General features: G+C 41.4%; 1 long non-coding RNA gene across 13 annotated transcripts in view; it reads left to right on the forward strand.

The window, feature by feature from the left end:
• The window catches only part of LOC149429009 (uncharacterized), a 645,951-nt gene that overhangs the window by 176,543 nt on the left and 441,427 nt on the right, over positions 1-27,981 (forward strand). For 12 of the 13 annotated variants that reach the window (XR_016310627.1, XR_016310628.1, XR_016310634.1 and 9 more), the window contains 2 exons: positions 13,002-13,122; positions 17,552-17,603. This is a non-coding gene — a long non-coding RNA (uncharacterized LOC149429009). The remainder of the gene's footprint in view (positions 1-13,001; positions 13,123-17,551; positions 17,604-27,981) is intronic. The other variant, XR_016310629.1, reaches the window with a different exon arrangement.

Genomic DNA, 27,981 nt, shown 5'->3' on the forward strand with positions numbered 1-27,981 from the left:
TAGAGATGGTTTGCACCTAAATGTAAGGGGGTCTGCTGTGCTGGGGGAGAGGCTTATGGGAAGGCTGGAGGAGTATATAAACTAGGATCGAGGGGGGAGGGAGAATTGGATTAGAATGGGGTAGACAGATCAGGCAGGGGTCAGTCCTTATTGGTGGGTGGAATGTTGAAAGATGAGGGGAGGGCTATGGCAGATGATAAGAAGGTTCCCATGTTGCAAACAACCATTGGAACTGGTACCATTTGTAGAAAAATAAAAAACATGCAACATACGCGTGCAAAAGGTTTAAAAGAATTAAAGTATTTGTTCACCAATGCCAGAAGTCTGCCAAGCAAAATAGGTGAGTTGGAAGCAGGGCTGCTGTTAGCAATCATGGGGCTCCATACAGCCTACCTGATGGGGCCCCAAAACCCCAACCCTGCCCCACCCCCCTTACCCCGCCTACCCACCTAAAAAAATATGCAGCTTTGTCTTTAAGGATAGTTATTTTCCCCAGCCTGTTATAGGCAGGCCATACATGATGCAAATTTTGCAAAAATCGATCAATTCCCCCATCAACATCTATGGCTGGCTTAAGGATGCATCTGACTGTCCTATCTTCAGCCCTGACTCACACCACTGTGGCTTTGAAATTGTGCTACTTCAGTGTGATTTCAAAGCCACAGATCAGAGAGATTTGTACCTAGGATTTTACTGCGGCTTGCGACTCCATTTACCAGTCAATGCAAGTCGCAATGAAATCGGAAAAAATTAGTGCAGGAACCTTTTTCAAAGTCGCTGTGACATGAGTCGCAGTGATTTGAACGGTTCCAGTGTAAACCAGGGCTCATCAATCATCACGATTATCATGATAATCATAGTACAGGTGCTGTGGCTCAAAGCACCTGTACTGTGTGACTATCATCATGACAATGATGATCTCATTTGGCTGCTCCCTGCTGTATAATTGAACATAGTCTAGGCAATGGTCAGGGCACAGGGAAAGGTGTGTATTGTGTCATGTAATTACTGTACCGTTCCTGTGACTTCTGCTGCTGCTGGGTCCGCAGGTGCCCGAAAAAGAAATAAAAGTCCCCCTTGTCTCCCAACCCTCAGGATGAACTGATGGAGCCCCCTCAGCCCAGGAATAATGTTACCACCACCCGGGAGCCATGTACACAGGGGAACAGTGTGTATGCACTGACTGTACATGTGATCCTACATGAAGCCTGAAGCTGCTGTCTGGGCCCCCCTTTTCTGTGGCAGAGCCCAGGCCCCCTACAGGAGGCCCGGTGGTACCCCCTTATCAGCAGCCCTGGCTGTAAGCTTTGGTACATGAAGAGAACTATGATTTGATTGGTATTGCTGAATCCTGGCTTCATTCTTTACATGACTGGGCCATTAATATTCCTGACGATGTTCTCTTTCGGGGAGAGATGGTAAAAAGGAAAGGTGGTGGTGTCTGTCTCTATGTGCGAAGTGATCTCAGAGCGAGTGTGAAAGAGGACCTAGTTGATGGAGAGTGTGATGAGGCTGAAGCATCATGGGTGGAACTGCATATGGGGGTGTGTACTACAAAGGTAATCATTGGAGTTTGTTATAGGCCTCCCAATGTTAATGAGGAGGTGGAGACTCAGCTCCTTGCACAGATTGAAAGGGCTGCAAGGGCTGGGACAGTGATAATAATGGGGGATTTTAACTACCCGGAAATTGACTGGAGTAATGGTACTGCAGGAACAGTAAAAGGGCAAACATTTATCATCCTACTACAGGACAATTTTATGGTACAATTCATAGAAGCCCCAACTTGGAATGGTGCTCTGCTGGACCTGGTAATCTCAAACCATGCAGAGCTTATTACTAATGTCCATATAAAAGAACATCTGGGCAGCAGTGACTATAACATGATTTCATTTATTGTTAGGATGTGGTGAGTGAGTGACAAGATAATAAATTGCACCACATCCCTGGAATTTGAAAACGTTGAACTAGATAGTGTGGGATTTTCAGGGTGCAAATTTACAATGATAAACACATTTAAAAACCACAATAAATTTTATTTAATCTTACAAAAAAAAGGGAAAAGAAGAAGAGTAAATAATTACAATACTGTAAAAAACAAAAATTGAAGCTTGGCTGTATTGTTGCAGTAATTCCCTACATGTTTCACCCAACAAGGGCTTCTTCAGGTGTGAGAGAGAGAGAAAAGCTTCAACCACGATACAGTCTACAATATATCAAAAAGAATATACATAAACAACGGAGTTATGACATACATCCACACAATGAACATAATAATCAAAAGTATAAAAGAACACGCCGGGTCACCCTAGATGTCAGGTTCACGGAGCTACTACCGCATATGAAAATGCACTATCAAAGAACTTAGTTGGCCTATGCATCCGTGCAATTGTAGAGGATATAATAGGGATCAAATATCCATCCAAACATAGGTATAAATAAGCGAAAATTAATAATTACATTTCTACCAGATGGGGCAAAAAAAGAATCAGATAGAGGGAGAGAGAACACCAGGTGTGATGTCAAGTCATTGAAATAATTAAAAAATAAATGAAAAATGAATTTACCTTTAAATTATCACAATTCAGGCAATAGAGGAAGCAAAAAAACAGTTTTTGACTCAAATTGTTAATATACAATTCAGCCACTAGATGTCAGGAGAGGTCACAAGTTCATAGAATATTAGCTGTAAAAATCAAACAGTACTCGAAACAATGCAGTGTACAGAATCACCCAGGTGACTGAGCAGTCACCATTTTCCTGAAGCCCTCCCCTCAACACAAGTCTCTCAAATTACCTCCAGGGGGTCTCAAAACGTCTCAAGAGATCCTACATGTGCACAGTTGATTAGCCAAAGTACCATATCTTTATTCCCGCCATAATTTATACCTTCCACGCCGGCCGACTTGTGACGTCACAGGCCGGGTGCAGAAGTCAGACATACAACTGTGCATGCGTGAGGTCTCTATTGCGCATGCACAAACTGAAGCCGACAAAAACACAGCCAGATCTCTTAATAGGAGCAACACCTAAGCAGGACAGCTGAAGAAAAGAAATACAAACAAAAAAAACAAATCCATTTATACCATGTAAGGAAGACATCCAATCATTTCTATATAAGCCTGTTTTGGTCCAATCCAAACAAAAAATAATTAAGCCTAAAAGACAACAATTCCAAATCTAAGTAAAAGGGGTCCGGAATTATGGTTTGCAAGTTGTGTTTAGGCAAGCACATCGGAAAAGGAATCTTCAGGTGCAGCTACGCCCTGGGCGTCCGTACAATTGCACCTAGGGACGCATTATGGCATAAGTTACAAACACTAGAGATTGTAAGTAACATCCGAGTGAGCAAGGTGGGTTCCTAAATCAGAATAATTTTCTAGCAAATAATAGCATTTATTCTTTAATTTTATTACAATAGATAAAAAATGTACAGACTAAGCAAAATATTATAGCATTTATGTTTATCATTTCATAAGCATAGTATTAAAATATAACAACTTTTTTTAATCGGTCCTTACTGTGGGGTGATGGATAGGCAGGATAAAAGAAATTGTAAAATCACAAAAAACATGTTCATTGTGTGGATGTATGTCATAACTCCGTTGTTTATGTATATTCTTTTTGATATATTGTAGACTGTATTGCGATTGAAGATTTTCTCTCTCTCCCCTGAAGAAGCCCTTGTTCGGCGAAACATGTAGGGAATTACTGCAACAATACAGCCAAGCTTCAATTTTTGTTTTTACAGTATTGTAATTATTTTCTCTTTTTCTTTCCCCTTTTTTTGTAAGATTAAATAAAATTTATTGTGGTTTTTAAATGTGTTTATCATTGTAAATTTGCACCCTGAAAATCCCACACTATCTAGTTCAACATTTTCATGATTTCATTTATTGTTAGCTGTAAACAACAAGCATATATGGGAAAATAAAAACACTCAACTTTAAGAAAGCTAATTTTTCCAAGGCTAAGAGCTGCTCTCCAAGAATTAGACTGGGAGGGAATATTAGCATCGATGAACACAACACAGACATGGGAGTTCTTCAAAAAGACTGCATGTGAACAGACTGCAAAATATATTCCCATGAGCAACAAGTTTAAAAGGCTAAAAATCAAACCTATGTAACTTACGGCCAAAGTTAAAAAAGCAATAAATAATAAGAAAAGAGCTTTTATGAAATGTTAAAATGAAGGAACGCTATCATCGTTTAAACATTACAAAGAATATAACAGAATATACAAAAAAGAAAATCAAGGCCGCAAAAAATTGAAAAAAAAAACGACAGATTGCAAAAGATAGCAGGATAAACCCGAAAAATTCTTCAAAATATATTAATAGAAAAAAGGTTCGGTCCGAGCATGTAGGCCCTTTATAAAATAATGAGAGTGGGTGACTGGGGACAAAGAGAAAGCAAATTTATTAAATACCTGCTTAAGCTCTGTGTATACAAAGGAGCATGGGGGAGCTCTTGTCCATAATGGACATGGTATTGACACAGCTCCAGATGATCCACATTGGCTTACAATTGATATGATCCAAAAATATTTAGACAGAATAAAGGTAAATAAAGCACCTGGACTAGATGGCATACACCCACGGGTCCTTAAAGAATTGAGCTCTGTCATTTCAAAGCCATTGTTTCTCATTTTTAGGGACTCTTTAATGACTGACATAGTACCACTGGATTGGCGTAAGGCCAATGTGGTGCCTATATTTAAAAAGGGGACAAAATCTTTAACAAGTAATTATAGACCTGTTAGTTTAACTTCTATAGTTGGGAAGATAATGGAGAGTTTATTAAAAGACCACATAGATGAGTTCTTGCTGGAAAAAAATATTTTAAGCAACAGACAGCATGGATTCATGAAAGACAGAAGTTGTCAAACAAATCTGATTTCTTTTTATGAGGAGGTAAGCAAAACCTTGTACAGAGGGGTGGCTGTGGTATACAGTACTTGGATTTTGCAGAAGCATTTTACACAGTTCCCCACACACTACCCAGACCCAGTGGTCAGAAAGGTGGTGGGGTTGGTTTGCTTCTATCCCCACTGAGCACCTTTCAAGTCTTCCCTAACGCTCTCTCTCTATCCTTCTCTTCTTTCGAGACTCACTGCATCCGGCTGTTTTCTCCCATTTCTCTGAGGATCGCAGTGATCTATCGGCCTCCTGGACAGGTGTCCAGCTTTCTGGACAATTTCTCCGCCTGGCTACCCTACTTTCTCTCCTCTGAACTACCCGCTATCATTCTTGGAGATTTTAACATCCCTATTAATGTCAACAACCCGGCAACATCCCAACTCTTCAACATAACCTCATCTTTTGCATTAGCACAGTGTATACAGTCCTCCACTCACTTTAATGGGAATACATTAGACCTTGTTTTCTTCCATCTTTGCACTCCCTACAACCTCACAAACACCCCCTTTCCTCTCTCTGATCACAATCTCATCACCTTCACACACCTATCCCTCCAAACGGCAATTACCCGCAGAAACCTTCACAACTTGAACCCTGCTCCTTTCCACTCTGCCACTGACCAACTCTATGACAGAATCTCTCCCCTGTCCTGCCCTGACCTGGCCACTGCTGTCTACAACAGTTTGCTTTCATCCGCATTAGACTCGGTTGCTCCTCTAACAACACAAAGCATCAGGCCCCGACCATTACAACCTTGGCAGACTGACCACACCAAAAATCTTAAACGACATAGTCATGCGCTGGAGCGATTGTGGTGTAAATCCAAATCCCACCAAGCATTCACCCGATATAAATCTGCTTTCTTAACATACAATTCCTCCCTTCATGCTGCCAAACAAGCCTACTTTGTCACTCTTATTAATACCTTCTCATCCAGTCCTCGTCGTCTCTTCTCTACTTTTAACTCTCTACTTTCTCCACCTCCACCCAGTACCTCACTCACTGCTCACGAGATTGCAAATCATTTCAAAAACAAGATTGACGCAATTTATAGGGGCATCGCCACTGCACAGACATCCATCCCACTTAGCATACGTTATACTAAACCTCCCTCAACACTTTCCTCTTTTGACCTCACTACTACCGAAGAGGTCACTAAGGTTTTCTCAGAAGCCCGTCTCACTACCTGCCCCCTGGATCCTGTCCCCTCACAACTACTACAGTTACCCTCTTCTTCCATCCTATGCTCCCTCACTCACATCTTCAATCTCTTCCTCTCTAACGGTGCCTTCCCCTCCCCTCTAAAGCATGTGACTGTCACTCCCATACTTAAAAAGCCCTTCCTGGACCCCACCAACCTGAACAACTTAAGACCCATCTCCCTGCTGCCATTTACCTCTAAACTCCTAGAACGCTTAGTCTACAATCACCTGAGCTCCCACCTCACCGACAACAACCTTCTTGACCCTTTACAGTCTGGCTTTCGCTCTCTACACTCCACTGAAACTGCTTTACTAAAACTCACTAATGATCTACTAACTGCTAAAACCAATGGCCACTACTCCGTACTCTTACTACTTGACGTCTCAGAGGCTTTTGATACAGTTGACCATCCCCTCCTCCTCAAAAAACTCCACTCTCTTGGCCTCAGAGACTCTGCTCTCTCCTGGTTCTCCTACCTATCGCAGGGCTCCTTCAGTGTTACCTATAACGCTGCCTCCTCCTCTTCACTCCCTCTTTCTGTAGGGGTCCCTCAAGGTTCTGTCCTTGGACCTCTTCTCTTTTCCATCTACACCTCCTCCCTTGGTCACTTGATAAACTCCCATGACTTTAAGTACCATCTCTATGCTGATGACACACAAATCTATCTTTCTACTCCTCACCTCACCCCTTCAGTCTCCACTCGCATTACTAACCTACTAAGTGACATATCGGCATGGATGTCACTCCACATCCTCAAACTCAATCTTTCCAAAACTGAGCTCTTAGTATTCCCCCCAGCCCGTGCCCCCTCCCCTGACTTCTCCATCAAGATCAATAACACAGTCATCAGTTCCTCCCCTCATGCCAGGGTACTAGGTGTAATCCTAGACTCCCATCTGTCCTTTCAGCCCCAAATCCAATCGCTGTCCAAATCATGTAGACTTCACCTCCGCAACATCTCCAAGATACGACCATTCCTAACCTCGGAAACTACTAAGCAACTTATTCACTCCCTTGTTATATCTCTCCTTGACTATTGTAACTCCCTCCTCATTGGCCGACCTCTTCGCAGGCTATCCCCTCTTCAGTCTATCATGAATGCTGATGCCAGACTCATCCACCTAACTAACCATTCTGTATCTGCCACCCCTATCTGCTGTGGTGGTTTATGTAAGGATTTATTCTATTTATGAAGGGCGGTGTCCATTTCCCTTAGATGAAATGTTACAGTGCCTCCAGCCGTTAAAATACGGCAAATATTTAGTGAACCAATAATTTGGACACCTTGATAATTTGATCACCACTTATTATTATACCTTGAATTCTTTTAGCCAGTGTGATTTCATACCATACACACAAAATTTGCCTTATAATAGATAAATATATAAATTTATTTATGTACAAAAATTATATATATATTAACACAAAACGCAAAAGACTGGTGATGAATGAATACTGGTACACACGATCAAAGATATACTATACCAATATCATACACAATACAATATTTCTAAATAATGATAAACAAGATAACAATTTTTCTAGATGATAATGATTAAAAATTAAATTTAATAATAACTGATAATTTAGAGTATCTCAGAGGTTATTTTCTCTCATAACGTGGCCATAGGAATGGGAGAAGATATTCCCTGATAAATTATACTCTAACTACTAATATTTAATAATTTATGAAATATGTAAATTTGCAATATGACACCAACAATATCTAACAGTAATACAGGATCTCTTTATATATATGTGAATACCCACTGCAGTTGTTATCACTCTAAGGTAATTCTTATCACTCTAAACACATAGGAAATATGCAATACAATATTAAATATAGACAGTCTCACCACACCCAGAACTTGGACTATGACACCTTCCCAGTGGATTCAGCTGGCAATGGAAACGCCTTCAGAATAATGGCCACAGGGCAAGTGATAGATAGGCAGTGTTGGAAAATGTAGGATGGGAGAAATTTAGAGAGTGTAGAAGTTTAGTAAAAAGTTTTTAAAAGTTTGAAAGGATGAAAGAGTGGTTATTCAGCAGGGATGGATTTCAGCCTCGTCTGATTTCTTCAGCTTGTTTTTCTTTGGCTCCAGTGAGATTTTTCAGTGAGTCTTTCAGTCAGTCTTTTTTTTTAGTGAGGTTTTTTTTTCAGGTTTTTTTTTTTTTCTAAATCAGGTGCATGGCTTTTTATACCATCTAAACTATTGTTCTAAAAGACCCTCCCAACAGGCTTTTGATTGGCCGGTCGAGAAGTGTATGTACCTAAGCTATCTCTCACCTGTCCGCGAGGTGACAGTCAGGTACCATAGAACAATTTGAGTATTGATGATGACTCACACCTCGGGTGGAATTCAAGGTGATTTCAGGTATTAAATATACGTCTCATCCAGATATATATATTTGATTATACCTATAATGTCCTGGATAGGAACTATAGAAGATATATGTGTATTCAGTTATTCATTTCCCTGAGATACAAACTTGTGTGAAAGCATTTGTTTTCTGATAAAACATACAACTGATACTAATTCACAATATATCTTACTTTTCATCATTTCATACTCAATTTAGTGATATACAATCCCCATTGCTGAATGTATTTTTGTTTCAGAAAGAGTAGGAATAATGTCTCTTTTTGTTAATGTCTTTGTGGGTAAAATATAAGTTCCAAGCTTTAACTTTTAGTCTTAAGAATGACACAATACTGATGTTTACGTCCATTGTAAAGATAATAGGGCAACAACCAGTTGTCCTTGTAGTTTGAAAAAAAACAGTTTGAAAAGACTGTTGACTCATCACTCTTTTCAAGGCTTTGTTTACTCTTCTCAGACTTGCAAGTATGGTCTCATATATTGTTAACTGTCGGTGTGGTGACTCAATGTTTAGAGGTCCAACGTCTTATTTGACTGTCTGATTAACTTTTGTAGATGCACTTTCCCCAACCCCAATGGATAAATAGCATTTGTTGAGAATATACATTTTAACTAGTCTCATAGTCGCCAACTTAAACTTCTCAGGATTGTCTATCTTGGGCCACCTGTAGATAGTCAAACAGTCTATTGTCTCTGGAAAGAGCTCCTTCCACCCATTGTCTGCATGTAACTTCATTAGAGGGTCCTTCGAATTTCGACCAAAAAGAGTTAACCCTTAACAGATGGCTAGGCTGGTTGGCTGTTGAAATAAAGTTATGTTTTTGATAAATAACTTCAAAAGGCACTACACTGCCTATTCCTCCACTGCCTTCCAGTTGCCCAACGAATAAAATTCAAAGCACTAACAATAACGTATAAAGCCATTTATAACTCTGCCCCAAATTACATCACCAATCTTGTCTCTAAATATCACCCAAACTGTACTCTCCGCTCCTCACAAGACCTCCTACTCTCTAGCTCCCTTGTCTCCTCCTCCCATGCTCGTCTCCAGGACTTCTCCAGAGCTTTCCCCATCCTCTGGAACTCTCTACCCCAATTTATCAGACTATCACCTTCTCTGCTCACTTTTAGGCGAGCTCTGAAAACCTATCTCTTCAGGGAAGCCTATCCTGCCCTCAGCTAATACTGGAATCTTCTACTCTTCCAACCAGTCCATCCCCCACAGTTACTACCTTTTGCACCACTAGCCCCTCCCTCCTAGATTGTAAGCTCCAAGGAGCAGGGCCCTAAAATCGCTCTTGTATTGAACTGTATTGTTACTGTATTGTCTCCCGTTATATTGTAAAGCGCTGAGCAAACTGTTGGCGCTATATAAATCCTGTATAATAATATAATAATAATATGGCTAATGTGTAAGGTAAAGTCTACAGGCTTGGAAAAATCTGTATCTAAATGGATAGAAAACTGGCTAAAAGATCGTATTCAGAGAGTAGCTGTTAATTATTATTATTATTATTATTATACAGTATTTATATAGCGCCAAAAAGGTTTGCTCAGCGCTGTACATTATAGTGGGGGACAGAACATGAGACAATACAGCAACAAACAATACACGAGGGGTTCGAGGGCCCTGCTCTTTCGAGCTTGCAATCTAGGAGGGAGGGGATAGTGGCACAGGAGGAAGTGGCTGTGGGGGATGGAGTGGTAGGAGGAGTGGAGGAGATCGGCAGTTAGGTGAGAGTGGGGTAGGCTTCCCTGAGGAGATGGGTTTTCAGGGTGCGCCTAAAGGTGAGGAGGGAAGGTGACAGTCTGATGGATTGGGGTAGTGAGTTCCAGAGGATAGGGGAGTCCTGCAGTTGGGCGTGGGAGGTGGAGACCAGGGAGCTAGAAAGTAGGAGGTCTTGTGAGGAGCAAAGATTACGGGTTGGGTGGTATTTGGGTATCAAGTCGGTGAGGTAGTTTGGGGCAGCGCTGTGAATGGCTTTGTATGTCAGTGTTAGTAGTTTGAATTTGATGCGTTGGGCTATCGGGAGCCAATGGAGAGAATGACAGAGGGGGGTAGCAGAAGAGGAGCGGTTGGTAAGGTGGATGAGTCTGTCTGCTGAGTTCAGGATAGACTGAAGCAGGGATAGTCTGTGATGAGGTAGGCCGGTGAGGAGGGAGTTGCAGTAGTCCAGACGTGAGATAATAAGGGAGTAAACGAGTTGTTTAGTAGTGTCTGGGGTTAGGAACGTATGTATTTTGGAGATGTTGCGGAGGTGGAGCCTGCATGAGCTTGCTAATGATTGGACATGGGGTTGGAAGGACAGGTTTGAATCTAGAGTGACACCTAGGACTTTGGCTTGCGGGGTGGGACTGATGGTGGCATTGTTGGTCGTTATGGAGAGGGTGGGGGGGGGCGCGGGCTGGGGGGAAAATTAGGAGCTCGGTTTTGGAAAGGTTCTGTATAAGGAAGTGGAGCGACATCCAGTCTGATATGTCATTCAGCAGGTGGGTGATACGGGTGGAGACTGAAGGGGTGAGTTGAGGGGTGGAGAGGTAAGTTTGCATGTCATCGGCGTAGAGGTGATAGTTAAAGCCATGGGAGTGTATCAGTTTGCCGAGGAAGGAGGTGTAGATGGAGAAGAGAAGGGGCCCGAGGACAGAGCCTTGGGGGACCCCAACAGAGAGGGGGAGAGAGGGGGAGGTGGTAGCGTTATAGGTAATGCTGAAGGAGCATTGGGAGAGATAGGAGGAGAGCCAGGAGAGAGTGGAGTCTCTGATGCCGAGGGAGTGTAGTTTATCAAGGAGGAGGGGGTGGTCAACTGTGTCGAAGGCCGCGGAAAGGTCAAGGAGTAAGAGGACTGAGTAGTGGCCATTAGCTTTGGCGGTTAGCAGGTCATTAGTGATTTTGAGTAGGGCGGTTTCGGTGGAGTGTATGGGACGGAAGCCAGACTGTAGTGGATCAAGGAGGTTGTTGTCAGTGAGGTGGGCGCTTAGGCGATTGTAGACTAAGCACTCAAGGAGCTTGGATGTGAATGGCAGCAGGGAGATGGGTCTAAGGTTGTTCAGGTCAGTGGGGTCCAGGGAGGGTTTTTTGAGTATGGGAGTGATGTGTGCGTGCTTTAGGGAGAAGGGGAATGCGCCAGTAGAAAGGGAGAGATACTCTGAATGGTCTAGCTTTGTTAGTGGTGTACCCCAAGGTTCAGTGATGGGACCCTTACTTTTTAATATAATTATAAACAATATAGGGTCTGGGATTAAAAATACCATTTCAGTCTTTGCAGATGACACCAAGCTGTGCAGAGGAATAACGTCCTTACAGGATGTCTCCAATTTACAAGCTGACCTCAATGCACTGTTTAATTGAGCAGCTATGTGGCAAATGAGGTTTAATGTTGATAAATGTAGGTTAGCACTTGGGGACTAAGAATATGCATGCATCATACATACTAGGGGGCGGTACAACTGTGGGAATCAATGGTGGAGAAGGTTCTGGGAGTTCTGGTAGATCACAAGCTTAATAATGGATGCAATGCCAAGCTGCGGTTTCTAAAGCGACCAAATCCTCGCTTGTATTAAAAGAGGTATAGGCTCCAGAGAGAGATATCATATTACCCCTGTACACATCATTAGTAAGACCTCATCTGGAATATGCAGTTCAATTTTGGGCACCAATTCACAAAAAGAACATTGGGGAACTGAAGAAAGTACAGAGAAGGGCAACTAAACTGATAAAAGGCATGGGGGAGCTCAGCTATGAGGAAATATTAGAGGAACTGAATTTATTCTCTCTAGAGAAGAGGAGATTAGGGGCGATATGATCAACATGTATAAATACATCAGTGGTTCATATAGTGAACTGGGTGTAGAGCTATTCCCCCTGAGGTCATCACAGAGGACAAGGAGGAACTCTTTATGTCTGGAGGAAAAGAAATTTAATCTCCAAACACAGAAAAGTTTCTTCACAGTGAGAGCTGTGAAAAGGTGGAATAGACTCCCTCAAGAGTTGGTTCTGGCCAGCTCGGTGGATTTCTTTAAAAAAAAGCCTGGATTCTTTCCTAGATACACAGAATATAACTGGATACTAACAGTTATAGGTAAAGTTGATCCAGGGAATATCCGATTGCCTCTCGGGGGATCAGGAAGCAACTTTTTTCCCTGCAGGAGCAAAATTCGATCATGCTTTGCTGAGTTTTTTGCTTTCCTCTGGATCAACTGTGGGTATAGGATTTTAACTTTTTTTTTAATGGTTAACTGGATGGACTTTTGTCTTTTTTCAGCCAGACTAACAATGTAACTATGTAAATAAAGTCTTGTAATCAGGTAGGTGATCCCCAATGCAGCGGGGTAACTTTCACTACTTTGGCCACTAATGCAGGGGAAAGGAACCAATAGGCTGCAGATTTAATTTTATTTTTATCCCTCTTCCACACAGAAATGGGGTCTTCTGTTGTACAGATGACATGTTTTACTAAGTTATCCAAGTAATGAATTATTTGATTGCATTTCAGATGATGAAGAGCAAGGATTTGTGAGTCGCACTTGAGGTAGAATCAGTGAAGGAGAAAATGGAAAGAGACAGAACGCAAAATGAACAAAGCTCTCCCTTATTTGGTCTACATTGTCACTGAGGTGAGTGTCATATTTTTTTCTTTTTAAGGGTTTATTAAAGGAGTAAAGCTCGTTTGGCTCTACTTCTCCTGGGAATCACAGTAGTGCAGTTCGTTCAGCACTCCTATGACCCATTTTCTGAAACCCCGTCAGCTGACATCACTCAGCTGGTCCAGGTTCAGGAAAGATCTTGACTTTAACCACTTGCCCTCCTGAGGATCCCCCCTTCATCCTGACCAGGCAATTTTTTGTGTTGCGGCGCTGCGTTACTTTAACTGACAATTGCACAGTCACACAACGCTGCACCCAAATGAAATTTATGTCCTTTTGTTCCCCACAAATTGAGCTTTCTTTCAGTGGTATTTGATCGCCTGTGCATTTTTGATCGACAATTTTGAAAAAAAAACAATATTTTTGACTTTTTGCTATTAAACATGTCCAGTAAAAATTTTTAAAAAATCAAATTTCATCAAATTTAGGCCAAAATATTTTCTGCTACATTTCTTTGTTGAAAATAACTCGAATCAGTGTTTATTATTTAGTCTGTAGGAAAGTTATAGAAACCACAAACTATCGTATATACAGTTCCTTGAAAAAGTATTCATACCCCTTGAAATTGTCCACATTTTGTCATGTTACAACCAAAAACATAAATGTATTTTATTGGGATTTTATGTGATAGACCAACACAAAGTGGCAAATAATTGTGAAGTGGAAGGAATGATAAATGGTTTTCAAAATTTTTACAAATAAATATCTGAAAAGTGTGGTGTGCATTAGTATTCAGACTCTTTACTCTGATACCCCTAAGTAAGATCTAGTGGGACTAACTACCTTAAGAAATCATCTAATCAGTCCATCTATGTGTAATTTAATCTCAGTATAAATACAGCTGTTTTGTGAAGCCCTCAGAGGTTTGTTAGAGAACATTAGTGAACAAACAGCATCATGAAGGCGAAGGAACACACCAGACAGGTCAGGGATGAAGTTGTGGAGAGGTGTAATGCAGGGTTAGGTTATAAAAAAGCATCCCAAGCTTTGAACATCTCATGGAGCACTGTTCAATCCATCATCTGAAAATGGAGAGTATGGAACAACTGCACACCTACCGAGACATGGCCGTCCACGTAAACTGACAGGCCGGGCAAGGAGGGCATTAATCAGAAAAGCAACCAAGAGGAGAATCTGTCCACAGGACAACTAATAGTCATGCACTCCACAAATCTGGCCTTTATGAAAGAGTGGCAAGAAGAAAGCCATTGTTGAAAGAAAGCCATAAGAAGTCCAGTTTGCAAACACGTCGAAGAAATTGCTCTGGTCAGATGAGATCAAAATTGAACTTTTTGGCCTAAAAGCAAAACGCTATGTGTGGTAGAAAACTACCATTGCACATCACATCACCCTGAACACACCATCCCCACCGTGAAACATGGTGGTGGCAGCATCATGTTGTGGGGATGCTTTTCTTCAGCAAAAACAGGGAAGCTGGTCAGAGTTGAAGGAAAGATGGATGGAGCCAAATACAGGGCAATCTTAAAAGAAAACCTGTTAGAGTCTTCAAAAGACTTGAGTCTGGGGTGCAGGGTCACCTTCCAGCAGGACAACGACTCTAAACATACAGTCAGAGCTACAATGGAATGGTTTAGACCAAAGCATATTCATGTGTTAGAATGGCCCAGTCAAAGTCCAGACCTAAATCCAATTGAGAATCTGTGGAAAGACTTGAAAATTGATGTTCACAGACACTCTCCATACAATCTGACAGAGCTTGAGCTATTTTGCACAGAAGAATGGGCAAAAATTTCACTCTCTAGATATGCAAACCTGGTAGAGACATCCCCAAAAAGACTTGCAGCTGTAATTGCAGCGAAAGGTGGTTCTACAAAGTATTGATTCCGGGGGGCTGAATATAAATGCACGGCACACTTTTCACATATTTATTTGTAAAAAAATTTGAAAACCATTTCTCATTTTCCTTCCACTTCACAATTATGTGCCACTTTGTGTTGATCTATTACATAAAACCCTGATAAAATACATTTACGTTTTTGGTTGTAACATGACAAAATGTGGACAATTTCAAGGGGTATGAATACTTTTTTAAGGCACTGTATCTGAAAATCAATAATTCCTGATGTACTAATAGCCTGCCTCATTCTTAAGGCCCTAACATGCCAGGACAGTACAAATATCCCCCAAATGACCCCTTTTTGGAAAGTAGACAGTTCAAGGTATTTAGTAAGAGGCATGGCGAGTTTTTTGAAGTTGTAATTTTTTTGTCCTGATATTTTTAAAAATGAAGAATCAGGACAGTACAGCATCATCATATAACTGGTGTGGTGGTGATCAGGAAAACTGGTGACAGTACAAAAAAAATTGTTTTTCATTAATTCAGTTTTCATCTTTTTTTTTCTTATTTATTTTATTACGATTTTTAACACACTGTGACCAGAGCAAATACTCAAATATATAAAAAATACAACCAATTTTAGTAGTTTCACAATAAATAAAACTAAACTTATAAAATATGTCTCTCTGCTGTTGTTATTTCATATAGATACAAATACACCATCAATTATAGTACATAGGGAAAACTTGAAATGTAGAATTTGTCATACGAGATCCTGAGTGTTTCAGAGTCATAAAACTCCTTCTTTGGGGTATTTCTGCATAAACAGTGATGTAATCTATGAAACTGAAATTGCAATTTTATAATATATAGAATATCAATATATATGTACACGATGCATTAAAATCAATGTATCCACATAAGAATGCAATACTCACACTATAGTGAGTGAAGAGTTAAAACAGTCACTGGGGCCGCCTAAGTGACAGGTACATAAGGAAGGCTGCATTAATATCATATGACTGCGAAACACCCACCAACTGCTGTTTATGATAGATGTATGCACAGATAAGTGCAAAAGCATCCATATAAGATGATAAATAGTATTGGGATAGTGGAACAGAAGAAAATTCTCTACAAGAATATACACATATATATATATATATATATATTTTTTTTTTCTTTTGAAAGTATATTAAAGTAGAGGCATATATTTCAGTGGGGGGCATTAAACAGGCACCCAAAACACCAAAACAAATAAGATCGATTACATTTTGGTGAGTATATTGACTTGGTGGATATGTTTGTTTTTGTGACTTGGGAGCCTCTGTGTAATGCCCCCCACTGAAATATATGTCTCTACTTTAATATACTTCTAAAGGAATCTTTTGATATATATATACATTTTGTTTCTCTTGTAGAAAACTGTCTTCTGTTCCAACATCCAATACTAACTGTCATCTTAGATGGATGCTTTTGGACCTTATCTGTGCAGACATCTATCATAAAGAGCAATTGGTGGGTGTTTGGCAGTTACTTCCTTTTTACATCTTTTTTTGATTGTATTGACTGACATTAATGCAGCCTCCCTTACGTACCTATCACTTAGACAGACTGTTTGATGAGCCACAGGAAGCTGGGACCCTAAGGGGACACAAGTGGGGAAGTGATGGTCATGTGGTTTGTTTTTATGCTACGGCTGATGTTTCAACCTTATATTCACTCTAGTGTGAGTATTGCATACTTACATATATCTGTATATTGATAGTGTATTTATTCAAAAATTGCAATTTCAGTTCCATAGATTAAACTATCCTTCATGCAGAAATATCCCTGAAGAAGGAGCATTATGACTCTGAAACGCTTGGGGTCTTGCATGACAAATTGTACATTTCAAGTTTTCCTTATGTACTATGGTGGGTCGAAATAATTTTGTCCAGTCCATTTTTGGCATTTTGCATGGAATATGTCAGATTTGGCTTTTTGTTCCTCCATTTTTTTGTCTCATATCAATACAAACAAAAGAAATAAACATGAGAATGCTTAAACATTTATAATTGCAACAATTTTCTGGGGCAAAGTGGTGCATTGTCTGACAGAAATGTAGGGGTGCTAGTATTTTTGGCCATGACTGCATTTTATAAGTATTGTTTTATTTATTGTGAAACTACACAAAATTGTTTTTTTTACATATTGGCTGTAAAAATCCCAAACAATTGGGGAAAAGTCTCCATAGTCAACTTCTCAATGAAACTAAATTTACATCTGGAATATGGTACACCTTTGGATGAGCTGATTGTGGTGATAGGCACTGATCAACTCACTTGTATGCAGGTACAATGTAAATGTTTTCTGTATTAAAGTGGTTTTATCTGCACTCTCCAGTGTGCTCTGCTTCTGTCATGTATAATTGGCCCTTGGAGATATATATACAGAGCTTGACTGGATCCAATGTAGCCCGATACATTTGTAAGATTAGAGATACAGTCTATATAAATATAGCCGGTAACTGACAGGCTCCAAACTGTCACATAGACCTATCAATCCAGGAAAGTCGTTGCATTCCAAAATGTCTCAATCAATATGTTTAATTCATTTCAGGTTTAACAGTTGCACAAGCGTTTCAAGTGTCCCCACTCTTCACCAGGTGCAGGTAAGCTCAACCATTGTTGTGCAGTTGTTACCTGGAATAAATTCAACATATAGAGCAAGAGGTTTGACTTCCCTGAATTGATGTGTGTGTGTATTATACCACCACCACCCGCCTGAACCATAGATACAAGGCAGGATGGATTGATGCTTTCATGTTTTTTACGCCAAATTCTAACCCTACCATTTGAATGTCTCAGCAACCAGTCTGCCCATACTCCTCTGACATCATCAAGGTATTTTCGCTCACACAACTGCCGCTTACTAGATATTTTCACTTTTTCAGACCATTCTCTGTAAATCCTAGAGATTGTTGTGCCTGAAAATCCCAGTATGTCAGCAGTTTCTGAAATACTCAGACCAGCCCATCTGGCACCAACAACCATGCCATGTTCAAGTCACTTAAATCCCTTTTCTACTCCATTCTGATGCTCGGTTTGAACTTCAGCAAGTCGTCTTGACCATGTCTAGATGCCTAAATGTATTGAGTTGCTGCCATGTGATTGGCTGATTAGCAATTTGTGTTACCAAGCAATTGAACAGGTTTACCTAATAAAGTGGCTGTTGAGTGTATAATTAGGCTTAAATAACTAAATGAATCACCTGACAAGAGCTATAGAAGATATATATCTTTATTATTTTCTAAAAAAAAAAAAAACCCTAAACATGATAGAATATGAGACCCTAGAATAAAAATCACTATTAAAGCAGTGTTTTTTTTTTAAGAAACATTTTCCTGTTTTCACACTTAAAATGGAGCTAACCTTACTGTTCCTTCAATGGTCTTGTCTCTCAATGGCATGTCCTCCTAGGTGACTGTCACATACCTGGTCGAGGGCAAGCTGACGAGAGGGCTTTCCCTTACACCTACTGTCCTGTTTCACCTGGAGTTGATGACAGGTGATAACAGGGCATGGAGGGGCATGGGTGCCTTGCTGGAGATCCTGGCTGGAAGAGATGCCGGACAGCAGGCAGACTGGTGAACTTACAGATACAGAAGGCGCTGTAGCAGGTGCAGAAGAGCAGGCAGTAGTCAAGCTGGTGAGCAGGTGGATGCAGGATCTCAGGTGGGCAGAAGTCGGTAGTAGCCAGGTAGCCGAGGTACAGAATCGAGAACCAGAGCGTACTCCGAGCCAGGCCAGGGAAAGTAAAGTTTAGCAGAGAAGGTATGGGAACAGCTGGCAGGAGGCAGAGTCAGGTCACAAGCCGGAGTCAACAGAGTATCAGGAACAAGCGGAGTCAAACAGATCGGGCCAAACACAGGAGTGAGCACAGAATCAGGTCACAGGCAGTAGGAGCTGACGACCACTCAGCAATCCTCTGGTTTCTACAGCAGCTTTAAATAGGCAAGTGGGTGCCAAACACCCATGCTTACTCATGCTCATGTGCGTGAGTGTAATGACCATGCTAATGTGCTTACGCATGTGCATGAGTTGGGCACGTCCAGTTCTTGTTTTTGAGAGTTGTATTATACACATGCGCATATCTTCACACACGACCATATGATTCCCCTGGCAGTGTTAGTTATCAGCCATCTTCGTTGGCTGGTGCAGGATGAAGTCATTTCTGCACATGCTCAGAAGGCCATCATCCCAGCACACAGTGACCATACGCATGTGCAGCTCAGTTTACATAGCCAGAGAAGACAGCGGGCAGGCAGGTAGCTGTATTTTACTGCAAAAACACTGCATGTCTCTTTAGCAATAAAAAGCCTGCCTGCTCACTGATTATGGCAATGGAAGCTTAGTTCCGCTTTCAGAAAGTTGCATATACTCATTCTCTGGGCTGGGTGGTCATTAAATTATACCGAAGGGATCTCACGTTAGCACCATCCGGTGCAGTAATTCTAAATAAAGGCTTGTTCATAACATGTCTGTTGAGTTGCATTTTACTGTACACCTCCACACATGTATGATGGCATGAAGTAAAATGCAGCTAAATAAACATGGTGTGAACAAGCCCTAAATGACAAAAATAAAAATCTGGCCTTCTTCATCACTGAAAGTCTGCTAGTTACATTCCTTTTTTAATTTTTCTTCTTTTTTTGCCAGACCTGTTTAAAAAAAAAATCCTGACTCCTCCTCCCCTTATAGCCAACCAGTCAAGCTCTCTTTTTTGCAAGATGTTTTTAAAAGTAAAATCCAGCAGCCTCCTCCTCCCCTTATAGCCTGCCAAGCACGCTCCTTTCTCTTTTTTGCAAGATGCTTAAAGAAAAAAAGAAAATCTGGCCTCCTCCTCCTTTTATAGCCGGCCAATCACACTCCTTAAAATGCAGCTAAATGAACATGGTGTGAACAAACCCTAAATGACAAAAATAAAAATCTGGCCTTCCCCATCACTGAAAGTCTGGTAATCTTTTTCTTTTTTTTTTTTGCCAGATCTGTTTTAGAAAAAAAAAATCAGGCCTTCTCCTTCCCTTATAGCCATCCAATCAATCTCTTTTTTGCAAGATGCTTAAAAAAAAAAACAATTCGGTCTCCTCCCCTTATAGCCAGCCAATCACGCTTCTTTCTCTTTTTTGCAAGATGCTTAAAAAAAATAAAATTGCGGCCTCCTCCTCCCCTTATAGCCAACCAATCATGCTCCTTTCTGTTTTTTTGCAAGATGCTTAAAAAAAAAATGAGGCCTCCTCCTCCCCTTATAGCCGGCCAATCACACTCCTTTCTCTTCTTTGCAAGGCACTTAAAATGCCATGGCAGATTTTAGGGAAAGGTGAACTAACCCTCTAAAGCAGTGGTTCTTAACCTGGGTTCGATCGAACCCCAGGGGTTCGGTGAGTCAGTCTCGCGGGTTCAGCGGAGGTGAAGACCCACACCCGACTCATATGATTCGTGCAGTAAATATTCATTATTATGTTTTTGTTTTTGTGTGAAAAACATGTTTTAATGGTTTTGTTCTTTGTTCTTAATGGTTTTGTTCATTTTGTGCACCTATGTATAAATATATACCTATGTTTTGAATTTTAAAAATCATATTTTATTTTTCCAATTAAGAAGGGTTCGGTGAATGCGCATATGAAACTGGTGGGGTTCAGTACCTCCAACAAGGTTAAGAACCACTGCTCTAAAGTCTAAGTTCCTTTTGCACCATGTTACACTTGTATTTCCCCGCACTGTGCTTAGTAGCAAACCTAGCCCCAGCATAGCTGGTAAAAGGGAGGGAGTTCTCCCTTACCTGTTAAAGCGGTTGTAAATTCTGTTGTTTTTTTTTTGTTTTTTTTTTTTAATTAAAATAACAAACAAACATGTCATTCTTTCCTTCTCTGTGTAATGGTATTGCACAGAGTGGACCCAATCTTCCTCTTCTGGTGTCCCCCACTGGCAATCTTGGTTCCTCCTCCACCAGATTTCCAGGCTCCATGCCTGATCCCGGTTATCCTGGGACGAGCATGGCAGATGCCACCGTGTAGATGGTAGGGAGATCTGTGAATGTCCATTTGCTGATCTCCCCTTCCCGTTAATGACTCAGAAGGGACATATAAGAGATACTTCTGAGTGGTGGTGTCCCTTTTCCCAGCCAGTATTATTATTATTATTATTATACAGTATTTATAAAGCGCCAATAGTTCGCTCAGCGCTGTACATTACAAAGGGGGACAGAACATGTGACAGAACAATACCAATACAATGTGATACACGAGGGGTTCGAGGGCCCTGCTCTTTCGAGCTTAGTATGGGAACTGCACTCTATTAGTTTCATTTCAGAGCAGGTGAGACATCAAGAGTCAGTCACCAAAAATGCATCACATGAGGGACTTTATGTCCCCTATGTGATGGGGAAAAACAGACTTAGAAAAAATTGTGTAAAAAATTAAAGTTATACCCAAGCACTTCTGCTGGATTTCTTCCACATGCCCCAAGAATGCCTTTTAACCCCATGCACCCTCATTATTTTTTCCAGACTTTTTGTGCCCATCTGAAACTCAGGACCAGAATGGTTGATGCTGCTGGGTAGAGGGGAGGTAGATCAGTGAATAGGTCATGTCCTGGGGTTCAGGCTCGAAGACCAGTAGCTATAGCAGTAGAGAGGTTCCCACAGACCAGCAGGATAAGTACACTGGCAGGTCATCCTAATGGATGATGCAGGCTTACCCGAGGTGCAGGGTCTAAGTACCAACCCGTCTCCACCAGAGCTCCTGATGGTGGAGATAGTATTTAAGATAACAGTCTCTCGATGTGTGTGATATCCTCAAATCAATGTGAATTTGTGCTCCTAAAATTAGTCCACCTTCATGAAGGCATTCTTTATATCCATGTGTTCCTCAAAAAGAAAATTCTACATAGTGCATTACCCCACAAAACATTAGGGAATATAATAACCACCCGGTGCTAATAAAGTGTCACGCCACTCAGTGTCCACTTCTAAGCGGCTGTATTAAACACCCTTACCCTATCAAAGCTTGTAAACGACTTTCTATCTCATAATAATCCACAAAAACTGGTGCTCCATGCCGTCCTTTTCTCCCATCGGTATTACCTCCGACAAAAAACATATAATAGTGCAATATTCTTTGGGATACCAAAAAGTGCTCCCCTTATATTTCACAGCATTAGTGTAATGTAAATCCACTCCCCGTCACCTTACACACCATGCACCTTACCGGACTAAACACTTCCACAAGTATAAATGGCTCTCCTCATCTGATAATCCCTGCCCTGTTCAATCTCCATATGGCATCACGACATGGGTCAAAAAACAAGATCCTTATAGTGTAGTAAGTCTTAGAAAAAGGGTCTAGTTTATTAAAGTTATGCTTACAATTAAAACAGTAGTAAAACGCATTATCTTCCATTGTGGGGAACATGAATCCTCAGAAAAAACGTCAATCAGTGAATAAACCTCAATCAAGATGGCCACTCCGCAACTTCCGGTCTATGTCTATGTCCGATGTCAAGTCCTTGATGTGTTTCGTCACTTCCGACTTCTTCACAAAGGGTGCGTACGTCAGACCGGCGGCCACTTATATACTCTCACTCCTCCCCTTAACACAGACCGATAGCGCCATCTTGAAATAGGGCATTAGCCCACTGATAAAATAAATGAAAACCACCAACTCAAATGGGCCAGTATATAAATGCTAGTATGTATAATGCTCTATATACATATCATGGGGACATAACTGGCATAACACTCTATACCCGCACATATACACCCGCACACATATACACCCGGGCATACGATAACAATAGCAGCAATGCATAATATTATACCTAACACCATCTAGTGGTATAAATTGTATATGCACTATCCATCCACTATTCAAATAAATATTGGATAAATAGATAAATAATAATAAATACACAATTTTAAAAAAATCTCCTGACTATCTCATGAATAAATATGAATAAATTAATTAATTGTTATTAATATACAATATCCATAACACTATATGCAAATGAATCCTATAAATAATCCCCATAGCATATAATACCTCGTAAATCTATCTATTAGTGGACAAATAAATGGGAATATTTTACCCCTATATAAAACTATACAATTTTGGTTAAAAATGAATGAGTTTAAAAATAGAAATAAGGCACCTAGACACAGTTATAATAAAACCCAATTACCATGTATTAAAATACCAAACGTTCATCTAAAATACCTCTAATCCAGTGGAAAGGCAACTACTCCTAATCCCCTAAATATCTATTCTAAAATAGACTAGAAACTAATAGAACCCGTCATGCAAACGGTATCTCTGTACTGAGCTTAAAGCCCGTCTAGAATATAAATAGTAATTACCATTACACTCCACCAGTATGCTAATATCCCAGAGCTGGGTATGGGAGATGGGACGTGGACAACTAGAAAATTTAGACTTAAATCCCTATTTAATATAATATATAGTAAAACTATTTATGTGTCTGAAATAAAACAATTAAGGTCCAGATCAACATCCAGACCTTTAGGTTTCAAAGTGTCCAGTTGGAAAATCCAAAACATTTCATTTCTAGAGATTTCTATAATTTTGTTACTTCCTCTCCAGTGTCCCTCCACTTCATCTATTCCACAAAATCGTTATTGTGTTGGATCACATTTGTGGACGTCTCTAAAATGCCTGGACAAATGATGGTCCTTCTTCCCCTTCTTTATATTAGAGACATGTTCTCTGAGTCTTTTACACAGTGACCTAGTCGTTCTGCCTACATATTGAAGTTTACATGAAGTTTCCAATAAATAGGTCACATAAGGGGTAGTGCATGTTATGAACTAATCAATCTTAAATTCTTTTGTCGTGACCTGTGACATAAAGCTCTCTATTTTCCTAGTTTTCATCCCTGTTGTTTTACAAATATTACACTTTTTACATGGGAAAAACCCTTTGAGATCAAACATCTTAATTGGATTTTTCCTTGGAGGGGAAATTATATTTTTAACCAGCTTGGTCCGTAGATTCGATGCCTTTCTATATATAAACCCAGGTTTATTTGGTAACTGTCACGTACCTGGTTGGGGAGCCTGACGTGGAGAGGATGGCGTCCTCTTACTACTCCCACTCGGGGCCCTTGATAGTGGGGACAGAGGGCACCGAGCCAGGAGTGGCACGAGTGCCTGGTGGGTCTTGAGATGACTGTAGGCAGGTGATGACTCGGACGATCCGAGTGCAGGCCAGGTGCGGGTGCAGGAGTGTAAGTGCAGCAGCAGGTAGGTATGGCGGCAACAAGGATAAGCTGGGTCGGTGCAAGCGGAGTTCTTTCTTTGTCAGGGTCAGATCAGATATAGGCAACAGAATCAGGTTATGGAGTACAGGATATTGTAGACCAGAAGGCATAGGCTAAAGTGTGTTGGTGATTTAAATAGCCCGCCTTGCAATGATGTGCACGCCAGTACGCATGTGTGTAACCGCATGCTCCCATGTGCATTGCCACAGCTGACAGGGATCCGGCACAGGCGCATAGATGTGCATCGGCGAGGGTACGATCCCTGACAGCTCCCCCCCCCCCAAGGGCAGCCTCTGGATGCCAACTGGGCCATTTTCTCTGGATGCCTGCGTCTGATTGCCAAGATTAAGTCTTTAGCGTGGATGTTGGATTCCGATTCCCATGAATTGTCTTCAGGTCCATATCCTTTCCATTTAATTAAATATTGGAGCTGGTTCCTCCTCTTTCTACAGTCGATAATTGTCTCTACCTCATATTCCTCTTCACCATTGACGATCACTGGCTCAGGTGGCCCCAATCCCCGGCCAGGAAAAGGTTTTGAGCAGTGATACGTGGAATACCGGGTGAATCCTTAGTGATTCCGGTAATGTAAGCTCGTATGCTACGTCATTAATCTTTCTTTTTACTGGGAAGGGTCCCACGAACTTGGCACCTAGCTTCTTTGAGGGATAAGTCAATTTTAAATTGGCTGTTGACAACCATACTTCCTCACCAGGTTCCAGGACCAGGTCCCCCTTTTTTTTCCTGTCAAAGAATCTTTTGTTGTCCAGTTGAGCTTTTGTGATTGTCTCCTGTAGCACCTTGTTGTTTTGCTGAAGGAATTCAAAAGTGTTTTGGACCGCTGGAATTGATGATTCAGGCACTATTTTGTATAGAAACACAGGATAAAATCCATAATTAGAGAAAAAGGGGGACTGTTTCGTGGCCGAGTGTTTTGAATTGTTATATACAAACTCGGCCAAGGATAAAACTGATACCCAGTCATCTTGGGAAAATGACATAAAACAGTGAATGTATTGTACCAAGGTCTGGTTGGTTCTTTCCGTTTGCCCGTTGGTCTGAGGGTGATAAGTGGAAGAGAAAGAGTCCCATTTTCAGCTTCTCACAGAGTGCTTTCCAGAATTGTGAAGTGAATTGTACCTCTCGATCCGAGACAATGTTCCCTGGAACACCATGGAGCCTCACCACCTCTCTTATGAAGATTTGGGCAGTCTCAGCTGCAGAATGTACTCCCTTCATGGCAATAAAATGGGCCATTTATGAAAAACGATCCCTACGACAAAAATGGGCGAACATCCCTCTGATGGTGGCAGTTCTACAATGAAATCCATTGAGATAATTTCCCAAGGTCGAACAGGGACTGGTAGGGGCCTCAATCCCCAGGTCTTGCTTCTGTTGCCCTTGTTACATATACATGTGGGGCAGGAATTTACATAAGCTTTGCAGTCCTTCTCCCAATCAGGCCACCAGAACAGGCGCTGCACTAGGTCTAAAGTCTTGTGGACCCCAAAATGTCCTGCCAGGGGATGGTCATGACATAGCCCCAAAATGACCAATCGGATACTTTCTGGTGCAAAGATCTTGTCTACTGACCAGAGTAAACCTTCTCTAATGGATAGAGTTACTCCTGGTGGGGAAGGAGCCCCTAAAGATGCCTGCTGAATTTGTAAAAAAAGGTCTGTTTGTAAAAGACAGAAGTTGCCTGCTGAGAGCACCGTATCAGGGGTAGGAGGATCCTTAGGATCATTGGACATCCTAGACAGAACATTGGGCTTGATATTCTTAGAGCCTGGTCTGTAGGTAATGTGAAATATAAACCTGGCGAAACAAAAGTGCCCACCTGGCTTGTCGGGGTTTTAGACGTCTCGCAGTCTTCAGGTACTCCAGATTCTTGTGATCGGTATAGATCAAAATGGGGTGTGCTGCTCCCTCTAAAAGGTACCTCCATTCCTCCAAAGCTGGCTCGATGGCAAGTAATTCTCGATCCCCTACATCATAGTTTCTCTCCGCAGGGGATAGCTTACGGGAAAAAAAAGACAACTGGATGAAGTAAGAGTTGCAGGCCTTGCCGCTGTGATAGGACAGCCCCAACAACATTCTCCGAGGCATCTACCTCTACCACAAAGGGTAGTGCTGGATCTGGATGGTTTAGTATGGGTGCTGAAGTAAATAGTCCTTTTAATGAGTCAAAAGCGCTTTGAGCTTCTGGTGTCCAACAGAATCAGACCCCTTGTTTGGTCAGTTGGTTGATAGGAGCAATGATAGATGAGAATCCTTTGATAAATCTCCTATAAAAGTTTGCGAAACCTATGAAACGTTGTATTCCTCTTTTTTCAGATGGTGCAGGCCATTCCAGGATGGCAGAGACTTTTTGGGGGTCCATCCTAAAGCCTTCAGAGGATATAATTAATCCTAGGAATTGAATGCTCTGGCGTTCAAACTCGCATTTTTCAGGCTTTGCATATAGTCTGTGTAGTCTGAGGCGACCGAGGACCTTCTGCACAAGTCCTCGGTGAAGTTCAATAGATGTGGAAAAAATCAGAATGTCATCCAGGTAGACTATCACAAAATTATCTAAGAAGTCTCTGAAAATGTCATTTACCAGGTGCTGAAAGGTTGCAGGGGCATTACATAGTTCAAAGGGCATGACTAGGTACTCGAACTGCCCAAATCTGGTACAGAAGGCTGTCTTCCACTCATCTCCCTCCCGGATTCATACGAGATTGTATGCCCCTCTTAAGTCCAACTTGGTAAATACGGTTGCGGACCTGAGTCTTTGGATTAGTTCTGGGACTAATGGCAAGGGATAGCTGTTTTTAACCGTAATATTGTTCAACTTGCTGTAGTCTACACGTGGACGGAGGGAATGATCTTTTTTTTCTACAAAGAAGATACCTGCTCTTGCTGGGGAGGTGGAGGGGCGGATGAACCCCTTGTTTAGATTATCATCAATGTAGTCTTTCAGTGCCTCCAACTCACGCTCTGACAGTGGGAAGATCCGACCGAAGGGAATCTCAGCCCCGGGTAGCAGTTAAATTGGGCAGTCATAGGGTCTGTGGGGTGGAAGGGTGTCTGCACCACGTTTACTAAAAACATCCAGGAAGTCATGGTAGGCTGCAGGAACGATTTGGCATACCTCAGCATCAATGTCCATACACAGTAGGGGCACAGGTTGAGCAGGAAGTTGAGGTAAGCAATGCTTGTGGCAGTAGGCCAATTTAAAGTCCACTTCACCAGATACCCAATTCGCGCTGGGGTTGTGGGCTTGTAACCATGTGATTCCCAAGATAACTGGAAACAGTGGTGCTGCAATAACATCCAGGCATAGTAGTTCCTTGTGACTAGATGGAGGTATTACAATGGGTAGCGGAATGGTCTCTTGAGTGACTGCCCCAGATTTAATGTTGGATCTGTCAGCCAAGTATACTGTCAGTCTCTGCGTTTTGGCTTTTAAGGGTATCTGATGTTGCAGGGCGAAAGTTGAGTCGATAAAGCAGCTGCAGACCCCGGAATCAATGATAGCGGACACTGGCAGGGGTCTTCCCGGAAGCTGGAATGAGACAGAAATGGCATTGTGAGCAGGGTTGATGGTTGCAGGTGGTAGTTTAGCAGGCAGGATAGTCAGAGACTTACATAGCTTTGCGGGACAATTTCATACATAATGGCTGGGTTCTCCGTAATAGAGGCACGGCGTTGGCGTTCTTCCGGAGTAAGTGA

This window comes from Staurois parvus, unplaced genomic scaffold (genome assembly GCF_062004578.1).
Source record: "Staurois parvus isolate SC_StPar_1 unplaced genomic scaffold, SC_StPar_1.0 ptg002864l, whole genome shotgun sequence".
NCBI classification, from domain to species: domain Eukaryota; kingdom Metazoa; phylum Chordata; class Amphibia; order Anura; family Ranidae; genus Staurois; species Staurois parvus.